General features: G+C 29.3%; 2 long non-coding RNA genes across 3 annotated transcripts in view; both read right to left on the reverse strand.

Annotated features, from left to right (window-relative positions):
- The window catches only part of LOC111042304, a 72,923-nt gene extending 63,669 nt beyond the window's left edge, over nucleotides 1–9,254 (reverse strand). For both annotated transcript variants that reach the window (XR_002605424.1, XR_002605423.1), the window contains exon 1: nucleotides 8,993–9,254. This is a non-coding gene — a long non-coding RNA (uncharacterized LOC111042304). The remainder of the gene's footprint in view (nucleotides 1–8,992) is intronic.
- Nucleotides 9,255–21,865: 12,611 nt separating this feature from the next.
- On the reverse strand, nucleotides 21,866–22,798 carry LOC111042312. Its single transcript, XR_002605425.1, has 3 exons — nucleotides 22,503–22,798; nucleotides 22,030–22,195; nucleotides 21,866–21,958 (listed from the first exon to the last, which is right to left on the reverse strand). It is a non-coding gene; the product is annotated as an uncharacterized LOC111042312 (long non-coding RNA).
- Nucleotides 22,799–23,200: the final 402 nt, after the last annotated feature.

Below are 23,200 nucleotides of genomic sequence, written 5' to 3' on the forward strand. Positions count from 1 at the left end.
GTATTAGTTTTTCTCGCGTTTTGGCACTTCTATAGAATATATATATAAAATTGGCTCAAACTCCAGCTGACCTTTCATTTGTCTCCAAAAGTAATCGTGCGGTTCAATTGCCAAAGTTTTAATAGCTGCCATCCTGACTCTTTATGAACAACCACGGTGGCCGATTAATGTGATTAGGACGGAAAATAGAGAACAATTTCTTGTACGTAAATATCGTGTTTAATTGAATCTAATATTATATTTAGTCATTATGATTTTATTTTTATTTTGTTATCCAAAATAGTTTACTTACATACCTATCTTGTTAATAGTATAACAGGTGCTTAAATTCTAAATTACCTTTATTTTTGAAATTTAAAACTACAACTTAACAGCCTAAAAAATTCAGAAAAATTGACACTTAAACATATTAGCCCACGACTAGATCATTCATATTACAAGGTACTCACATTTTGTCAATGTGCCTATTGATAGGTACCTTAAGGCTTAAAGGACTAATAAAAAATAAAAATAAGAGTTCTTATAGAACTCAGATAAAAGAAAGACAGAGCACACATTTTATCTCTTAACAGTACATTTGTGAATTTTTTATTTAGCCTCTATAATATTTGTGGAAAATGATGTTATGTAGTGTTAGTTTCAAATGAAAAATTGATCGTTTTTGGGTAATCAATCCTAGAAGAAATATTTGTTCCTAATCGATGTACTACGGATACTTTTAATGAGCATATTGGTAAACTTAATATCATTATACTGATATGCGATATGCATATACCATCCATCTAATATGTCATAAACTTATTACGACAGACCGTGAAAAAACCATTTTGTAACGATATAATTCGTAAGATGAAAGCCAAGTAGAATCAAGTGATGGATGGCAATAAGTCTATGGCACGAAAAATAAACCTCCAACCTTCTCACATTGCAGTCACTGTACATAATTATTACGCATGTATACGTATACGTATACGTACTTCGAATGTTGTACGTACAATATAATATTACACATTCGGCTTACTCCGCTATACAATATACATTATACAGACTGCAGACACGTACATATGTGTGTGCACATATATATGTATATACCATTATGGCTTCACAGACAGAACAACAAAACGAGAATAACGAATAATAAAAATAAAAAATAAAAATGGAAAAACGTTAGGGCTGCTAACCCGGGTACCACTCTATTTGTACATATGCAGCTGAGCTACCACCGAGATAACTACACACACTTACGCACAAATACGTTGTTTTCTCTGCTTGGTGCTCTGATTAAAAGTCTTCTGGCGTCTGTACAGACGTATTGTACGTATACGGCCACCCATGTGCGTGTGCGTGTGTGTGTGTGTGTGTGTGTGTGTGTGTGTGTGTGTGTGTGTGTGTGTGTGGGCGGGTGTGGGTGTGTGTGTACGAGACCTGGTCGGCGTCGCGGACTTTGTTTGCACTTGAAGGACCCATTAGGTGGGCGCGGCTCCGGGTGGGTAGAGGTCACTGTTTTAGAAGGTTAAATTACACCGGCAACAACAACTACACTACTGTACTATAGGTGTATGTGCAGCCCCATTAACAGAGTATGCACACCATCTCTGTGCCTGCCTCACATATTATAGGCCTAGCCTAGAGTGACTGAGCGAACGAAAGCTGCAAGAGAGACGGAGGTAAAGTATAAGGGAGATGGTGAGAGCTTATAAACAATCGATCATTATGTATATATATATATATATATATATGTATGTATATAAATATATATTATAGCCGTTACTCTTTCGCCATCGCCGACGTTAATCCCGCAGCATACCGTCCGGCCGTTCTCGGCCCTTATCCACACCCCCCCCCCTCTACCACCGCACAGTTTATATATACAAGTCGTTTACTTTCAATCCGTATTGCGAAAGTACCCTGTATATATTGTATATACCATAAATATATCGTGACGACAGATGTTGTTTACCCCCACGAACGGGTAGGAACGAGTTTCCCGATATCGTGGTTCAATGACGGATCATAATAACAATAATAACATCGTATTGATTCTGCCCGTAATCACTCGATTGTGAAAGCCAAAAGGTGTCTCATCGAATTTTTTCTTTTTTTTTGCGCCCGCCCAAAAACAAAAAGCTGTTTTAATTTTAGTCTATTTATTATATTATGTAAATCGTTTATTAAACTGCATACCCGTATTAATAACGATACAAGAAATGTTGGCAATTAAGGAAATGAGGACAAGACCTAGACAAGCATCAAACATTAGAAATTAATGGTTTAGTTGACTTTCGTCAGTATTTCCGTAGTTTATCAGCAGACTGCAATGTTATCGTTATATTATGATATGTATCGCCATATTTATTTCAATAATGCACATACTCGGATGTCAAAATTCAAAGAGGAATAATTATTATTATAATGCATAAGCTGATGTTGGTTTTACCATGGTTATTCATATTATATTTTATTTAGTTTTTTCATAATGGTAAAATATTATAAACCATTTTGTATTCTATATTTTTTATTATCATAAACTATCAAAAAAAAAATATATCTGTTGACATACGAGTTTGAGGTTGATGTAACATTTTTAAAATAATAATTGATACGACTTTGAGATGTGATACCTATATTTTCAAAAAATAATTAAATTTATTTCTAGACACTGAAAATGGATTTATGAAACACGTGTAAACGAGATCAAAAATAAATCCCTGCAAAGCAAAATTACTGGATCCGGCTTCTGTTTTAAAATCAGCAGGTCACGCAGAAAAACCAATTTCACTTTTAGAGGCAGCGGCTGCCGCTGCAGCCTACAAATAGTATTTCAGGAGTACAAGGATAATAATATACCCGAAATCATTGTAAAACAAAATACAAGACAAACAGATGTGTTTGCAGATAAGCATCCCAAATTTGTAATTCTAAATGTCACGGAAGTTTACCATGCGAATATAAAAATGAATAATCCTATTTACTACCCATATTTTTTTTTAAATTATATTATATGTATTTTTATTAAATTTTAACATTCATTATATATACCTAGTATAATATGAGGTAACTATATGGTCATAATAATAGACAATGGTATTGTCTTACAGTATTATATATCAACATTGCCAACAACTGTATAAGCCTATACAGGGTGATTATCACTTAGAACGCTCTACCTCATTTTTTCTTAAATTATATATGTATTCAAATTTTGATTTTTCAGAACTTTTAACTACCTATACTAAGGGCCGAATTTCAAAACACAATTTGTTTATATTTGTTATACCATTTAAGGAGTGTCCTGTTCTCTTGCATAGAAATGTATTTTTTCAAATGACAATCAAACTATTTCATTGTAAATTAATAAACAAATTATTTTTTTTAACATATTGATGTACCGATCTAAATAAAAATGAGTTGTTTCTGAATTATACGTTTGACATTTGTATACAATAAAGTATTAGTCCTTAAAACAGTTTTAAAAATATAAATAATTGATTTATATTTTATCTTGCATTTTCTAAAGATACTTGGACATTTTTACAAATTATAAAATTATGATGGATTCATATAAACAACTTAAGTTTATGACCCGGTGGTTAAATCACCATAACTCCCATGTCATATACTATTATCATTAGCATGAAGAGTTAAATAATTCAAATACCACTAGTTCGAATTTCGAGTTAGATACATCGAAATTTTAAAAAGTTTTCTGACTATCAATTTATAGAAAAAGATCTCATTGGAAAAAAGAAGTTTAAATATAATTTAGAGAGTTGGTGCCTGGGGCCTTAGTCGGTGTGTGGTGATTGTAAAGGACACATAATATATCAATATATCGTTTTACGTCCATGATAGTCTTAACGTTTGAGCCTCCCATTCATTAACCATAATATTGGTTGAATATGGTGTAAGTAGTAAATTATAGCTACTACTTGCTAATAAAGTAATACATAATAATATCATGTTCTACTAATATGTTAAAAGTTAAAACGCATTTACAATATACGATAATCATTTACAATGTACGATAATAATATCATTTATATTAATATAGGTACCTTCGGCAACGGGCTTACACAGCTTCGACGTTAAGATGTACCTATGAGGTTTATGTGATACATCGCCAATTCAATCCTTTATAGTTTTAACATTATCCACCGTAGTGCAGGACATAATAATATTACCGATGACAAGTTTTTCTATTCACGGTTAGTTTTATATATATCAATATTCAATATGATACGATAAAGTTCATGTATAATTCATCGGATTCTATAGTAGTGCGTCTGGGTATTTGTGCGGGATTAATAATTATATAATACTCACTTTATGTTCTAGTATACCTAATTACCACGATTAATAGTAATATTATTATCTTAGTTAAAAAAAACAAACCGTCTCCCTAATAAAAAAGGTAATTCATAAAAAAAACTTAATACATCTTTATGTACCCAACTACCCAAATCCCATGGTAAACATTGAAAAAGTTTCTATAGTTTTTTACACAGACCAATTAATCAAATGTTGGTAAATTTTTTAACTTTGTTATTCCCAGCTGCACGACGCTTGTGCAATAAGACTTATGAAACTTATTTTAAATTAAAATACCCTAAATAAAAGTAATATTTACCGAAAACCGCTGAATTTTTTCTACTTATATAAGTAGGTATAGTTGGTTTTGAGTGTACCTCGTCAATCAGTAAGGTCAGTGAAATGGATGTCAATAAATCGTTGAATACGAAAAACGATTCTAAGCGGGTACAGTGTGTCAGCCACAATTCCTAAGGATCTATTTTATTATTTATTTATATAACTAGGAAGGTTATAAGTAATTTACTTTTCTATTGGTACGTTTAACTATTTTTGTTGTCTTAAATAAAGCAAAAATTGTATTACATTATTGTAATTAACTTATAAATTGAATACCGACAATAATAGCTTTAACCTACTAAATTAGATACTGGTTAGATCCAATTTGCTATCAAAAACTACTATCGAAGTTAAACTATCATTTTTTACTGCTCAAAATGTTATAAAAACAACAAAAAACACACAGAATATATCATTGTAAAACAAACAAGTCGTCGCTCAGAATCTAAAACAAAAATTTAGTTTTATAGTTTATTATTTGAATAACTAGTCGCGCTTAAAAACTATATTATACGATCATTTGAGTGTATTTCTAAAATAAACTCCGTACACTTAACAATGACAGTACATTGTGATGGTTTTCAAAACTTATTCGTCGGATTTCTTAAACTAAAAATTATTCCTTAAGTGGACTATAATTGGCCAATCGATTTAACATTTGCATAAGGTTGTTTGTCTAATTCTACGATATTATAACATTGATCCACTACACAAATAAAGTGCCTTCATTTCTAAAATGTTCATTTCTTCCAATTATAATACTTATTTGGAATTATTATGAAGCGAATGTGATTAAACTTCATTCGGCATTATTGTTAACTTTTCGTCGAGCGAAAAATACTTTTAATTTAATAACAATAATGTGACTAAGCCATGTGGTTTAACAAAAGGATTTTTATTGAGATAAAACGTTATTTTTTTTCCAACGTTGAAATAAGAACTCAAAATTGTATGTTTTTCGACAAAAATGTCAGTACAGAAAAATGTTGGAAACTAAGTCATCAAAAAAAAAAAAAAAAAAATAGTATGTTATACTCCAATTACAACATATACCGCGCCACGGGAGATCACGCATAGTGATTTATAAAGTGTTAACTTCCGTGTGAAAACCGTTACTGTGTGACTGTATACAGCAACGGAAAATAGTTGTTCACAAAACACAACGGCTTATACCGTTTGAATTTATCGCAGGCATTTGAAGTATGGCACGGCCAAGCCTATTACGGACAGCAAACAACACACAATCTATAAACTTTAGCCAGGTACATGGATATATATATATATTATCTTTTCAACCAGAAATGCGTAATAGAAAATGGTAGGAGATTTTTTATTATTGTCATTATTATTATTATTATTATTATTATTATTATTAATATTGTCGTTTTTCGTAAGGTATGGCAGCTCATGTACGCAATTCCATAGAACAGATATAATTCTTTAAGATGGACGGTAATGTTAAAGATATTTTTTCTCCGACATTCTTTTCGTATTTAAACTATAATAACTATATTTTGTATATTTTTTTTTTCGATCATGACACTTTACGGGAAACCCGTGCGAAGAGCATTAGTGTATTTACGATTTATATACTTAGTATCACATAGGTACTGTCAGACTATCCCATAATATAATGTTATAATATATAAGTAAATTGTTGGTTTCTGATTTTTAAATTCATATTTTACAGACAAATTTTTATGCAGTCGTTCGAAAACCATAATAAATAACTAATTTATATGATATTGCAGTTGTCGGGCATCGAGAAATATGTAAATAAGTAATGAATGTAAAAATGTAAAAAAAACATGTTCAGTGGAGCTCGTTAACTTCATAAAGAATAAATAAATGTATAAAATGTACCTACTCGCATCCGTTACAAAAATAACAAGGTTAACCTTAACATAATGGAATATAAGTCAGAAGTATACACAGTAAGTTACAGTTATTTATATCAGCGATCGGTTTACCTCAATAAAAACAAATGTTTGATGTCGTATATTATATGCGTGCCCGCGCATACGAATTGTCAATCGCCATATGCGTCCATGTACCTATAACCTACAGTATCATAATAATACGCGAATAATGAACATCGTCAGAGATTTTGCCAATTGGGTCGAAAATATACTCTGGCGAAGGCAAGAGAAAGTAATTATTACGATACAATTTTCAACCACCGTTCTGGTTTGTGTATTGAAATGTAATTCCCGTAAACTCGATTTTAGTCACATTTCATAAAAACATGTCACGTTTTAAACCATGACGTTTAGTAACTCGTGCAAACGTTAAATTTCATTTCAAACTCTGCGAAACTGTCACAAAAATGCACGAAATGCTTTTAACTGCTCACGGATAACGTATTGTAATCAAATAAATAAATACCGCTCAGAATCAAAAATAAATATATAGTTTTTAAGCGGTCCTAACAAATGTTGTTTTTTGCCAATGATTCACTGAAACGTGACGAAGAAATTATATTTATATGGTAGATAATTTATTTCAATGAAAATGTTTGAATCGATGTTATGACGTAATGTAACAACTAGTTTTTTAAGAATAGAAGTACTGTAAAATAATTGCATTAGAAGTGTTCAAATAGAAGTGATCAATTTATTATTTAATTATTGAGTAAGTAAAAAAAAAATGTTAATTATGCGTCATGTACATTTTTTCAATTCAATCACTCATGAAACTACTTCTATACATTTTAATTTGATACCATTTAGCTCTTAATATTTGTATCAACATTTTTTTTAAACTAAAATATACTGTTTCAATATAAAGAGTACTTTCACTGTTTTATTGTTTTTATTTGTGAGATTTTATGCTGTACTAGAATAATTTATGTTATATTAAAATACAAAAAAAAATTCGTTTTTGTTCTACATTTAAATTTAAGAAACTTACTTCACTTTTAAAATGTTCATTATTCAAAAATTAAATAACAGATTAAGTATAAGTAAAAGCTATTACTAATATAGTTATATGTTATAAATACGTCTATTGTTAAATACATTTTCAACAAATTGTTATTAATCACAACAAATGACATATTTTTTCTCATAAAATCTCAATCAACAATTAATATTTAATACATACTATCTTTATTTGTACAAATTAGTAAATTTTTGTAACTATAAGTAAGGTACCTATTTATGCAAAGAAATGGTTTTGTCTCCTATATAGTTGTCTTATTTTTTAAATAAATAGTTTAAGCATTATGGCATAACACTAAACTCCATAGAACGATAATATTGTTAAAATATGAATTTTAACATTATATTAAGTTTAAAAAATACAAGGTAAGGTTTGGGTAAAAACGGGTGGTAAAAAGTTATATAATTAAAAAAGTGTCAATTTTTAAAACTTTCTTTAAAAAAAACACTCTAAACATCACTTTGTTATAGTAAAATATATAGGTATATAGTTTTACAATATCTTACAGTATTAAAAAATATCAAATTAATGATGTTCTATACATTATACTTTATACATATATATAAGTCATACTGCTTAAGAATATTACATTATTATGTGGGTATGAAAAATATTTCACCGTATTTGAATGCAATAACAATATAGCTGGAGCTTAAATTATAATTTGAAATGATTCTTTAGGTATGTTAATTTAAGTCACTAAATATATTTTAATTACGTCTATGGCTATTATTAGTTTTAAACATCTTATATGCAATGCAGCACATTTTCCATAAACCAAAGTTTTATATAAGCCTAAAACTTGGATAATTCGAATAACGTATAATTTTAAATTAAACTGCATGTACACCACGCAACACCTACCTACACAAAATATTTCAATGTTTCGATAACTAAAAAAACTCAACAACTTAAATTGTTTTCATTTCCCTGGCGTCATAAGTTGCACCATAGTTTTACTTTTAATCGAGAAGTATATTCAGTAAACATATTAAAAATTAATTGAAGGTTAAGTTTTTTGTCAGTATATGCTATGTCATAATAATATTTGTATATAGGTTATATAAATCATATAATATTCTAAAAAAATTAGCTATACCTACCTAATAACTATGCATATAATACATTTATAAAATAGTTTTACTGGGTTTTCCAAAAAAATTCAAAGAAGAAATCATAATAATATGCGTAATTGAACCATTTGAATCCAAAATTTCTTCTTTTTATACTTGTTAAGACCGTTTAAAAATTAAAATTGTATTCTTCTGATTAAAAATATATTTTTATTCATTGTAATCAGTTTAATCGAAAAATCTCAATTTACACTCGAACAATTCATTGATAACGCACTGTAAGGTACGTCATTTGACGTATATATGTGAAATGTGTGTAAAAAAGAACTCACCTAAGACGACGATTCCCCACTTAACACACTTGTTCGAAAATTCTCAGATGTATTATGACGACCGGCAAAAACGGATTTAATCAGTCGACGAGGACCAACATAATGTCAAGTCGAAACGCACTATTAATTGTTCCTGCTGTATTAAACCTATAATTATTTACTTGTACTATATCGTAATATCGCGAACTTATGTGTATGAAATTTCTCAGGCGGTTCGGTACTCGCGTATACTTGGACACCTTCGCGTCAAAACACCCTAACGGCCACTGATTTTCAAATGCCCGTAGCGAGCACACGCATCGCATAACCAAATTCAAGCATGCGCACCGGCACCGGACTCGCGGCGTCATATTATTATTATTATTATTATTATTATTATTATTATAAATACGAGAGTAACGCAAACGACTATGCATTGCGGTAGTACAGCAAGCGAGTTTAGACCGAAAATCTAAAAATCACGAAAACGCGTATTTTAGTTCCCCGTAGACAGGGTAAAAGTACTATTCAGCAATAAAGCCCTCTATAAATAATATTATTGTGCAATGCGTAGACTATAATTCGATGGCGAGTGTTTTCAAGAATCGATACGATTGGATAGATAATAATATAATATTATTATTGATGGATTTCGTTGTAACGATATAGGCTCGTGTCCTCTCTAATGTGAAATCCAATACTTCGACACTCCTAGCTGTGAGGCATTATGTTTCCAAGTAGGCGCCTGCCTATAGAAACGTTTTAACCGTATGTGTATGTACGATGTGGTTTCTGTTCGAGGCTAAGTGTAATATTATGTTCTTGTCTTCTTTTAATACAAGCATTATATAAAAAAAAGTTGTGTGGTCTTAAGGATGATATTGATACGAAACAAAATGGCACTCAGGTGGCGCAGTCTATGTGAAAATAACACTGTTCGCCTTTCGATGAATTATTCGTTTCAAATACAATATGTGTTCGGTACAATAATAATTTGTTGTAGATCATATTATGATAATATTAATCGTAAAAAGAAGCGAATTTTACAGGTGAGATAAAACAAATATTATTGCATGGTTATTCGTTCAAATGTTTTCTGAATATTAGTTTGTGAAACTTATTTATTAAAAATAAATGATAACTTTCATGACCAATATATGGACTTAATATATGAAATTAAATCTTACAATCTTTTAATAAACAATTACATAGTTTATAATCAATTATAAAAAAAAATATGATAAGCAGTTAATTTGATGGGTAAATATAATAACTATAATAATCTACTGTAAGTGTATTGTCCTTTGGAAGAATGCATACTGCAGTACGAGTATATTAACATCTTGGCGCTTGACACCGTGATATTCACATATTTCCTAGACATAAACTATTATACACTGATCTACGATCGTATACTTGAATAATATTATTTTTTATAACCGTATTCTGACTATTATTCGGTGATCGTGTACACATGGACACTCTTCAATCAATTCACACCTACTACAGTTTAGCTGGTTTGGGAATTGAGCTAGTAAGCCTATTGATAACTATGAATTTATGGTATACACGAAACTTGGATTTAAAAACTTGGATTTTTTTTAAAACGTTACAAAAAACATAGTATTTTGATTATGGACCTATACCATTGCTTGGATAAATAGACTCACGATACTTTACTTATTTGGTAGATGTCTATACAGATATTAACACGGTGTTTTCGCCATTCAAATAATATTACAATAGAATCCGATTCGAATGCTTTCAACGGATTTTCCAAATCCCGAGCATCATAATACCCATTATTTTAGTTCCGAGGTGTGTCAGACATTGTTTTCAATAAGTCATATGTATATATGACATATATTGTATATAGAATTACGTACAGTGTCAGTGTTTCATACGTTTCTTTCGTTCCATCATATTATTATTTAATATTTTTATTTATTATTATATAGGCGCCGCCGCCACGTACGTGCACACGTGCGCATATATTTTGTAAAACCGTAACGCACGCGCAATTAAGTTTCCGATGTGTTTTTTTTTTTTTTTGTTGATTTTTTCCTTTCAACAATAGATATTTTACTCTCGAGTGTCGACAGAATTTCTCCGTACATTATCGATACGGTGCGTTCGTCGGAAATATAAAATCAGAGGCGTTATTTTGATTTTCGCCCGCATAAAATCCTTTTTTCAATGTACTCTCAAGCTGCACGTATAACATGTAATGTAGAAAAGTATACATATAGATACACGGTATAATATTAAAGTGAATCCGAAAGTTTAAATCCTATTGTCTATGCGCGAACAAACGCGACCGGTGGGGAAAATATCCAAAGTTTACTACGGCAATCGTACTCAAGGTATGCGACATCAATTTGTGTACGGCTATATCTCGAACAGATACGAAACGTTTTGTATTTGTTCCGTTTGTAGCTATTATATTTGTATTTATTCTCATTGTTTTCTTCGATATTGTGATATAGGTAGACCTCGAGTAGACGATGTTTGTTTTGATTTTTTTCAGGCTCGTCGAAGAATAATGATTTATTTGTCAACTAATTATAATATTACACCGTCGTTTATAAGATGATCGATGACAAATATTTTAATAAGCCGGGCCGCATTAACAGTATAATATTATAATCATAGGTGGAGATCGGGGGGAGGGGGCTTACGGGGGCTTAGTCCCCCCAAAATAAATGATTTGAAGTTAAAGTTCCCCTAAGAATATTAAACAAACAATACCGTAATTTTGTACAGTTTGCAGAATTTTTTTCATTATTTTATATTCTTATATCCACATCTATATAAGTGTACCTAGTACATTACATACACACTATTTAGTATTTACCAATTTATTATTTACGGTAACATACCGAACAATTAAGTCACAATTCACAATAATATTAAATTGTGTTTATATAACTAATATTGTACATATTTTGTACCAATTGGCCATCTATATTGAATAACATATTATACCGTTCTATTTTAGATGGGAAAAATATTTCTTTTCCTAATTTTTATTAATTCTCGAGAAGCGATAGCTATTATAGGACTATCGCTATAGCTATATTAAACCTATCGTAAAGTTTATTGTGATTAAATGAACCATTTTATACTAAATTATATTTTACTTATTGTTTGATGTTCTTGGGAATACATTTCTTTTGAGATTGTGATTTAGATTTTAAATAAATAATTTAGTTCAAATATGTTTAAAATATTTAAATTTAAATCGTTTATTAATAAATTATTCTTTTTTTTATGTTTGTAACTATTTAAGTTGTTATGATAACGAGTCAACGAGAACAATTTTTTATGAGTGATTTAATGTAAAAATTAGTTTGTTGGGGGTGTGGGGGCAATGCCCCCACTGGTCTGTTTGCCATCAAATATTTGAACCCCCCTCAATATTTCACAAGATCTCCGCCTATGATTATAATACAACCAGCTAGAACTGGATTTCAGAAAAGGGTTGTTTTTTTTCTTCCCAAAAGTGATGGCAAACGTTTGCGAAAAACTTTTTTGAAGTTAAATTTCTTATGTCGCGATAGATAGTACACTATAGTTGGCATGTTGGCAAATAGGAGGATACAACTATAAGTGAAATGCTCATAAATGGTGATTGGGTGAGGTGTTGTGGGGTAGGTACGTTGAGAGCACTCAACTCGGCAACGGAGAAGGTGAATATTGATGCAACGCCCCACTGCTCATGCAGTAACCCCCAACAGTGGAGTGAGCAAAGCTTGTTTTTATATTTGTTACGCTCTCGCACTCTCGGGCAGTCGTTATAAATACTCATCTTCGTTCTTTATTAAGAATATTTTAAAATGTAATTATTTACATTTCTCAAGAACTATTGAGTTGTTTAAATTTGACCACCAACTGTTACCTAAAAATAAAATGTTAGTTTTATAAACTATTATTTAATTAGCTTTTTAGCCAATATTCAAATAATTATAGGGTTTATATTGACTATTTAATTAATATGCATTTTATTGCATGATATTCTATGAGGTTATTTTAATTAATTATTATTTCCAAGTCGATACCTCAATGTGTCATATTTGATTGACTTTAGTTTTTGATATTTTAATGAATTATTAAAACAATTTTAGATACTGGACGAAGCGTTGCATGTATTGATTTTACATTGATGTGTATTCTTTTATTTTAAATTTTTTTGAGCTGTTTATATATGTTATAATTTAAAATAACGATAAAAACATTTTTACCGAGTCAAAAAGCTTGAAAATTTAATACAAGGTTCTTTATAAGTTGATACATTTTAAAAGTTTATATAATTTTAAAAACACTGTTTTTTTAAATAGATATTTTAAATTCAAATTTTGATAAAATTGGATACTTATACTTACGAAGAATAACGATTTAAGTTGTTTTTTATGGGTATTATTAGTGTATACTTGAAACTTTTAAAGTATATCTAGTGAAATATTGTTGCAAAAATAAATTCAACCTACTGTTTTACTAATAGTAAAATAAATTGCAATTATATCATTAAATAAACTGATAACAGTATATAGGTAGGCAGGTAGGCTGATAAACCGTCTTCGGTCAGAATCGTTTTTGTATCGTAATATTATTACAATGATTTTATATCATTGAATTCAAATTCACCACATCCATGATCTATTATAGTGACCCACACGGAAACCTAACCCTTTTTTGATATGAGTTTATTATTTTGGCAATCAAATTAATAATTCCTCGTGGTTTGAGTTGAGAACCATAATTCATGTTGCCTATATTGGACCAGTTGATAAATTATACTTGAAAATCAAAATTGCCACCTTTTAAATAAAACGTATACAATTATAACAAACTATTGGTTTTCTATTTAATCATCATTTAAGCTAAACTGTTACCTAATCTTTATATTTTAGCCTGAAAATTTCTTCTATTTTTTAACGGCACTTCTTTTCATTATGGCACAAAATACATGACCCAATACCACACACAAAAATAGTATGATACCACACAGATTTATGAAAATATATAGCCTATTTCCGCACACAATAACCATTCGATACCACACAGACTTATTAAAACCAACACAAACAGACAAACTGAATTATAAAATATTACATAGAATTAAATTTAAATTAAATTAAATTAAAATACTCAATCTGAATTAAAAAATTCAAAATGTGCATGTTATTACATCAAAATAATTAAGAGCAGCATTTCTATCGTAAGAAATGTAAATTTTATAGGGTGACTAAAGTAAAGTTTTGAAAAGAACAGTGACGTTTTTCGTACCCATGTCTCTTTATTCTTTGAGTAATCTTCTGAGCACTATAAGATGTCCGGTTTCCAGAAGGTAGCACAAGAATTAACGAAAATCAAAAAACAAAATTCCGAGGATTCTATAGAACTGAGTACCCGAAATTACTGAGCTACAGAAAAACTAGATGGCTTGCACTGCTATCAAAATAGTTTTACGACATGTGTACTATTGAAAGATTATTTCTTAACCATAAAAGGTGTCCAATAATTTTGAAGAATACATTTTTTCGAGTGGCCAAATTCCGAGTTATGATTTTTTTTTTACTATGTTAAAAATATGCGACTAAATTTGTGTGCGGTAATGGGATATCTAGATATTTTAAAATCTGAGTGCGGTTTTGTCCTATACGGTTTTCGCTCATATCTGCGATAGTGGGTCACATCCTTTCTTAAATAAAAGATTTTTAAACACCCATGGTATCTATACACTCACCGATTGTCCATCTATATCGACATTTTGTACTTGATTTTTACTAGACACTAGATCATAGCCATACGCAGATATGGGGTATGTATAGCTACTGAACAAGTTATTGTTTTGATATAGTTATAACAACAAACGGGCTTATTAGAATTGGTTCAATCTAGGGTATATATATCACAGCAGGACGAGAAACCTCGTTTGGAATCCCACGTGTTGTGTAGCTGTATCGATATACATTTTTTTTTTTTTTTATTAAATTTAAGGCCGGCGACTAAGGCCATTAGCTGTTGTAGGGGTTGTGAGCTGTGGTTGGGATAAGGTTGGTACTGTAGGTTGTTTTTACGATTGTTAGGGTTATTGCAGTGGGTAGCAAACACGTGTATGTGTGGCAAGGTTTTTAACTACTATGAACACAGGTGGTCACCCATCCGGGAGCTAGTAGCTGTGGCCGTTACTCACTCACAGTCGCATTCCGCGAATGGCAGCAGCCAACGCGCCACGCCAAGCCACACATACACATTATTACTATACTACAATCGATAACTACAACTACTGTCAGTGAATAATAATAAATTATTACCTATTATAATGATTATTGTTATTATCATCGTTATTGTATATCATTATTAGCATTGGGATCCCGGTCACCACCCACAATTTCCGAGTCTGTCAACCCGAACTCGTCAAATGAAAGCTCGTCGATTATTGTTAGCACCCGTTAAAATGTTTTATCTATAAAATATACACTACTTAGGTCTACTTAAGTATAACCCCGTATACTATATAAGTTAGGTCGTAGTGGCGTATAGTATTTGCGGAAAATGAAAGAAAAAAATTCAATTTCCCATTCGAACCATTCCCGTTGTCTATGCCAACTGATAAAACGAAACGTTAATTTAAATGTCTATTAAATTTACGTTTCACAAAGCACGGAACAAAAATAAACGACTATTAATTAATACACGTTGAACTTCTAGATACGAAACTCGCGTTGTGAGAAGACCCGGTGCTCGCGGAATAATTATTGTAGCCAATTTACCGGTCATGAAAAGGAAGACTACCTTTATTTGTTATTAGTTATTACCTGCGATATAATAATAATATTATGTACTTACAATATTATTACAACGCTATCGTTTCATATTAAATCGGGTATTATTGCTAATCCGGAATACGATAAATATTTTTTTTATTTTGTATTTTACATAACTATATAAGAGAGACAAGCACGCAATTGACATATAACATTTTCGACAACTTGGTTTCACAGATTTTAGTCGTTTTTATTTCAAACAACTCATTTATATTCAATATCAATCCATCGTCCGTTTAGGAGAATTTTTTTGGAGGAGGGCAAATGTGGCTAAAATCCACAGGATTCTTACCTTGTACGTTTTTAAAAATGTTTCATTTTTTATTGATTGTTCATTATTTTGTAACTGAATTTATTTTTATAACATTAATTTATTGATAAAATATAGCATATGAATGATTAATGTATACACATTCTAATTGTTAACAGTAAATTAAATGAGTACATTTAAAAAAATGTATATTTTATTTTGTAATATTATTGTGTGGTTAAAATTGCCTACCCACATAATATATTGTCTCTATCCAACTATGGATATTATGTGTTATACTATGTTATACTATGATGCTATTGTGAGTTAATAAGACGGATACAACACATCCTCTCAATACATTTTTATAAAAATAAATATATATTTTCTAACAACTTAAAACTATAATATGCAAAAACTTAGTTTAAAACTTTAGTGTTGGCCTCCCTGCAAATAAAACTAGGGACTAGGGAAACCTCTCTTCCCTGCATCTGTTATGAATTTATGATGTATCACCAGTAAAATTCTGCAATGGTCTTTAGGTAATAAGTTGTGTGTAACAATTATGAGAAAATATGACATTATTGTACAGTAATTCGTAAGGATTGTATGTATATAGCCTTATAGGTCATATCAATTGTATCAAATTCAAAACATATAACAAAATATTATAAAGTTATTATGTCATATAGAATATTAGCTTAGGTAATTATGTTTTATGTACATTTATCGTAGAAAAGTGACTTTTACAATTCATTGCATGCAAATACAATTAAAAAAAAAAACAGGACATGAATATAAAATAAGCTTGCAATGCAAAAAACCCGTAAAGAGGGATTACTTCGTAGAATTTCAGCAGAACCGTGTAATGTCGTGGTTCGTGACACAGGGAGGATAAGTTAAAGTTTAATAATAAAAATAATAATAAAAAAACAACTGAAGCAGCATTTTGTCTTGTAACCTTTCATTTTTCAAATACTGATAATAATAATATACTATCTTCGAATGACGTCGAAGAAAACGATTTCTCTTAACTGAAACATAAAAATAAAAACACAAACTGTCTACCGAAATCGCACAACTTACCATACAGACTGTCGTCATGCAAAACAAATATATGACTATAAATCAATTGTTAAGCAAAACAATAACAACATGCTTATTGGATTTATAAAACAATGCAACAACGAATTCTATAAATGTTGAATGCAAACAGAACAAAGTTACAGAAGAAAAAGCGATCAATATTGCATAAATTAAATATTATATTATGCAAACCTTATTAATTTTAAGCTTATTTTAGTGGGAACATAAAATTCGAAAAATATAGATTTTTTTATAGAGCTTTTATTAGATAATAATTCATAATTCAGAATATTAGTACTTACTATTTACTTATATTACCTACAACTGAACGATAACACACTATTTATTTAATTATGACAAGCATGCATACTATGATTGACATAATGATAATAAGAATGAAAAACACGGAAAAATAAAAATAAGAAATAGTGAATTATGAGGAAAATGGTGAATGAAGAATTATATATATATATATATATATGTAATTTGTTAAACAACGATGGTATAAAAGAAGCGAGAAGTGAAAAATGTTTTTAATGGATTGGAGGTGTATTGATAATTAATTATAAAGGGTGCGATTTGGGAGTTTTAAGAAAGATTAGAAGGCAGATAAGAACCTATCGCAACGTTTTATTTGGGTCATGGAAATTTTTATTATTAATAATAATTATCATATTAATCAAAAATACTTTTTTTACCATATTATTCAAAATTTGAATATGTATTATAATATTATCAACATGTTCACAATATAATGGGTTAATTAAATTCTAAACTTAATGTTTTACATTTTGTTTGGAAAAAAAATTATTTTCACTTCAGAGCCACCGCATGGAACAATGACTACCAATCTACGAACTCTTGGTTAAAAATGTTCGCCCTTTTTTAAAGAAGCTTGCTGTTAAATTATCTCCTATTGTATACAATATATATACAATACTATAAGGTCTACTGAGCTCACATATGTACGGACCATTGTATATAAGGTTATATTTTGGTATCAATAAATCATCACATTTTTATAAATAAAATATGTGGACATAATAATGCGCACCGATTTGAATTTGAGGAAATTTTTACATTGTTATATAATACCTTTTAAGTATTAAAATAAAAAAAATAAAAATTGTATAAACTAATTGAGTTAGATAATTATGTCTTTATTTTATGATATTTCAATATTTAACAAGTTCTAGGCTTAATTTTAGGTAAATGATACTATATTTTCCTCTAAAATAAGGTTTAAAACCAACTTCCCAAAGCATATTAAATACATTATTAGTAGTGGCATAATCCCCTTACTTCCCTAGTGCGTTAGAATATAGAGTTGTATAATATTTCCTATTAAAGCTTTAAAATAGAACATTTTAGTATTATTTAGCATGAACATATATTTTATTATTTTAAATAAACATAACAAACTGTAGGCACTGATATCAGTTTTTAAACTTTCTCAAGTCTCAATGAAAAAAAATATGTCTTGTTTTCTAATAAATGAACAGAGAATAAAAATATCTTATTGTTGTTAAAACTTGAAGTTAAATGCGAATTATGTACTTTAAAGCTAAAACTTTGAACTAATAAATGGCTAAAAATGTAATAACTGTAAAAGTCGTTAAATATAAAATCAAGTTTGTTCAAATTGCTAAATAACTTCTGATGATTCACAAAGTCTAACGATATGAGCATAAGACTGGGATATGCTCGTTTTAATAAATTAGCATAATATCTATTATAATAATAATGGTGACACAATTTATGAATATTTTTGGTAACTATATAGGTAGTCTTCAATTTAGTTTTTTGAAACTTCTATTATAATAATATACTTAAATAAATAACAAAAGTCTGTTCTTTTAGGTTTTCTTGATAATAGTAATGTCATCATGTGCTCACGTTGTACCAACATGACAAGGTCTAAATTGCGTTGGTAAAACAATTTTTTTTAACTTCATATCTCGCAAAAATTAGTTTTGGTACAACTCCAGTTTTCAGAGTTTTTTTCTACTTAATTAAATTACTTTATGAAATTCACGTATGAGATTGTACGGGATAAGGACACATTTTATAATACATATATGCATGCATGTTTTATACTCTAACAAGTCTAACAGTATATAGAACTTTTTTCGTAAACAAATAGTTATATATTTATATTATATGTATACATATTTGCAAAATAATATCAAAGATACGAGGAAATGTTCATGTTCACAAGAAATAATGTGATAGCGTTATTTTTGAAAAATCATGATATTGTTTCTGTGAACTCGGATCCACCCGATTGTACGATATTAACAACGTTCAGCTTGTAGGTCATCATAAAAATATAAATAAAAACGTTTTACTTTTTTAAATGACGTCATTATTATTAAAACTGCACAAAATGTTATATTCCCCATCCAATATTTGGAATTCTAATATATACCGATAATAGTGTTATTTCATCATCAAATCTTAATATTATAACCTAAAATTTAATTTAAGTTATTAACTAAACAGTTTATAACTATATCAGTCGAAATTCGCTGGTGAAAAACGAACGTTGTAGTGAGTACCCTGCGATAGTGACATTTCATATCGTTGAAATTGTTTTATTGATATTGCACGACACCAAATTATATATAATAAATAGTTAGGATCTTGACACGTAAATGACCATCTGGAATGCAAAAAAGTGTACCGTGTTGGGAATCGTAGTTTTTTTTTTGCTGTACGACCAATAAAATAGCTAAACATGCGGTGTAATGATAAAATATTTCCTTCGAAAAACTCAATAACTTATACTGAAATAAATAATATAACGTTTACATCGTGCTGCTCTGACACAATTCTTATTACACCAAGGGAGGATAATGCGCATGCACGTCTAAGACTTTAAAAAAATATTCCATAATATTATTGCATACGTGAATATTATTATAATTATTATGATTCACGGTGATCATACAACATAACATACATATTTCCTCCAAGTCATACCGACACAAAATTAGGTACTAATAATATTTTATCCTCGTACCTTAAACAAATCAAATTCTATTTCATGACCATTTTACCTAGTTTAAATATTATAAATTATATTAATATATTACAGTTTATTATGATCTTAAAATATTTTAAAATCTATAGGTACTAGTGTGTACTTTTGCATAGTAATTGTGTCCTAAAAAGGTATATTATACAACTGGTAAATTTGCAGGATAACTATGCGTTGTGTTTCTTGGTTGTAAGTCAAATAGGTATATCATTATTCATTAGTGTCAATATTATACAATCACTTAATCGATATCCAATAAAAATCAATAGGTAGTTGCTATTGATTTATAACTACACAGCAATGTGTAGTTTTATTAATATTTTGAATTTTATGTTTGATATATTTTTAAGTATATTAATCAATTGTGACATTAACAGTTTACACTAGTTAAAAGCTATTTATTAATTTTCAAATACAAAACCCATTTTTATATTATTGTATATTAATTTTTAAAAATGAACGTATTTAATATTATCATAATAAAAACAACTAATATTAAATAATATATTAAAAACACAATTTATACTTACAACCATTGACGCATATATGTTGATAAATATGTTTTATATATTCGTCGAAACGAGTGCAATACTGGAATTTGAACATTACCTTTTTCTGTCCTGAGTGCAAATTGACCAAATGAAGTAGTGGAATTCTATTATACCCTTAGTATGACCGATAAAATACCCTCACAGTCTCACCATTCATTTTAATTGTTAAAACGTATCGTTCATTTTGTAAAATATTTACCCACATAAATAAAATTATCTAATTTCCTACAATTCTAGTCGGAATATAATATGATACCCATTGCCCATACTTATACATCTTTCGACACTTGTGAATTCTTAAGACATTCGGACGTTTCAACTTTTCCGTTGTCACTATCGTCATAAACCCGCGAAGTAATATATTATTATTTAAGTAGTCTTTGACCAATTAATGTTTCAAACACCTGGGGCTGTCTCCTTGAAAACACGTCATGCAATACTTACAATCTACATCAACGCGTCCATATTATAATATAAATGTCTCCAACGGTGTTATCACAAACTCTCCGTGTATTCGATGTACTTACTCAAAATTCAAACTCCCGCATTGTTGTCATCATAGTGATGTCACCTCAGATATTATCGCGCTTGTATATTATGTATAATTTCTGACCATTATTCTGCTGTTTCTTATCAATATATTACCTACTTCGGGTTTTGACAGACAGTCATTGCTATTTGACTATATTTATTTCAGGGACGATTTCAGAGCAAAGATCGGGTGTAGGAGAATTCATTTGAATGAACGATACACATGTTTATCTTGTACACATGTATATAATATATATCGAAATGTACAGCTACCCTAACCAAAATTCAAACATATCACATTGTTAAATTATCATTTAGACATGTTTTAACATAACATAATACAATAAATAAATAAAATAAATATAAAAATAAATAAAAGAATCATTTTTAATCGCTCTTATTTGTATACACATTTTATAGTATAAATATTTATAGCATTCAAAAATACAGAATCACAGAAAATATAAATCATATCAACAACAAAATGTGAATACATCATATGCATTAATATGCACAACACATTATTGTTAAATCATCATTTAGAGTTTTTTCTAACATAACATAATATAATAAATAAATAAAACGAATAAGAGAATCATTTTAAATCGCTCTTATTTTTGTAAACATTTTATCGTGTAGGTATTTATGGAATTCAAACATCCAGAATCAAAGAAAATATAGATCACATCAACTGCTGAACTGAAAAATGCATAAATATAGATTATTTTTACAGAACTTTTGTAAAATATATATTCAATATTTTTAATTACCTATATAATTAGATTGCATAGGTATTTCTTGAAAGAAAAAATGATACATAACAATATTTCATCGTCATCATCATAATATTATAATAACATTCAATCACATAAAGGGTCGTAATTTCCAACTTTCACTTGGAGAGACGGCCGTCCATTCATATTTAGTGAACATAATCTAAAACAGCATAACAACTATCAATATTGTGTATTGATGGGTGCATGAGTCAGCGCCGGTCCACAACACTATAATCCACTACCTATAATGTATTAATGTCATAACTCATAAGCATACTGAAATCGTTCTACTATTATTGAATTCATGTATACTTAATATTGACTAAATTTTCGATTCATTCACTTGCACCTATCGTATAGTTAACAAATATTTCTTAAACGTGCACTAGAAACCGGTTGTTCTTTTTTTCCGGCCGTGTTTCATCCGAGTGCTATATAAATGTAATACCTATCTGTAGTTCACTTACTTGTCGGTAACTATAAATATCTTCCCAATTCAGCCGTTAACTTATGAAACAAATTATTTGGACATCCTCGTGACTTGTTAAGGACAAAAACAACATTTGAACGTCACTTATTCATTGTTATATTATTAATGGCAAGTGCGTTGGTTCTGTAATTGCTGATAATTTAATCCTAATTGAAAAAATTCTACAATCGATTTAGTGTGAATAAATTATTAATATCGATCTGGTTTACAATCACCGATTCGGAATCCATATTTTAAAATCAATGCACCTGTATCCAGATTTAAAAATACCTATAGGTAGTTGCAATAATTGAAAAATAAAATGTTGTATTATTTTTAACATTGTATCCTAATTTTTTTATTTCTTTAACTATGCGTGTTTTAATTACAAACATTAATTATATTTTTGTCTGCAATAATATTAATTAGTACCTAAAGATAATGTAAAAAATATATGTATCTGCAGTCTGCAAAAATATAAGTGACGATGCTTGTGGGTTGATTTAAAGATTAATCAGCACTGTTAGCTGTAGTAGTTGGCTCTTGGTAGCCACATAAAAAATATACTTAGTAAACCTATATAAAACACAATAAAAATTTTGTTCACTAAAAGCTGCACACGGCGATACCTATATTATTTTTGTAGGTAAATAAGTAAATATAAAAAAAAATTATCATAAATTGTTTTTTTTTTTA

The sequence above is a fragment of the Myzus persicae genome, unplaced genomic scaffold, assembly GCF_001856785.1.
Source record: "Myzus persicae strain clone G006 unplaced genomic scaffold, MPER_G0061.0, whole genome shotgun sequence".
Classification (NCBI taxonomy): Eukaryota; Metazoa; Arthropoda; class Insecta; order Hemiptera; family Aphididae; genus Myzus; species Myzus persicae.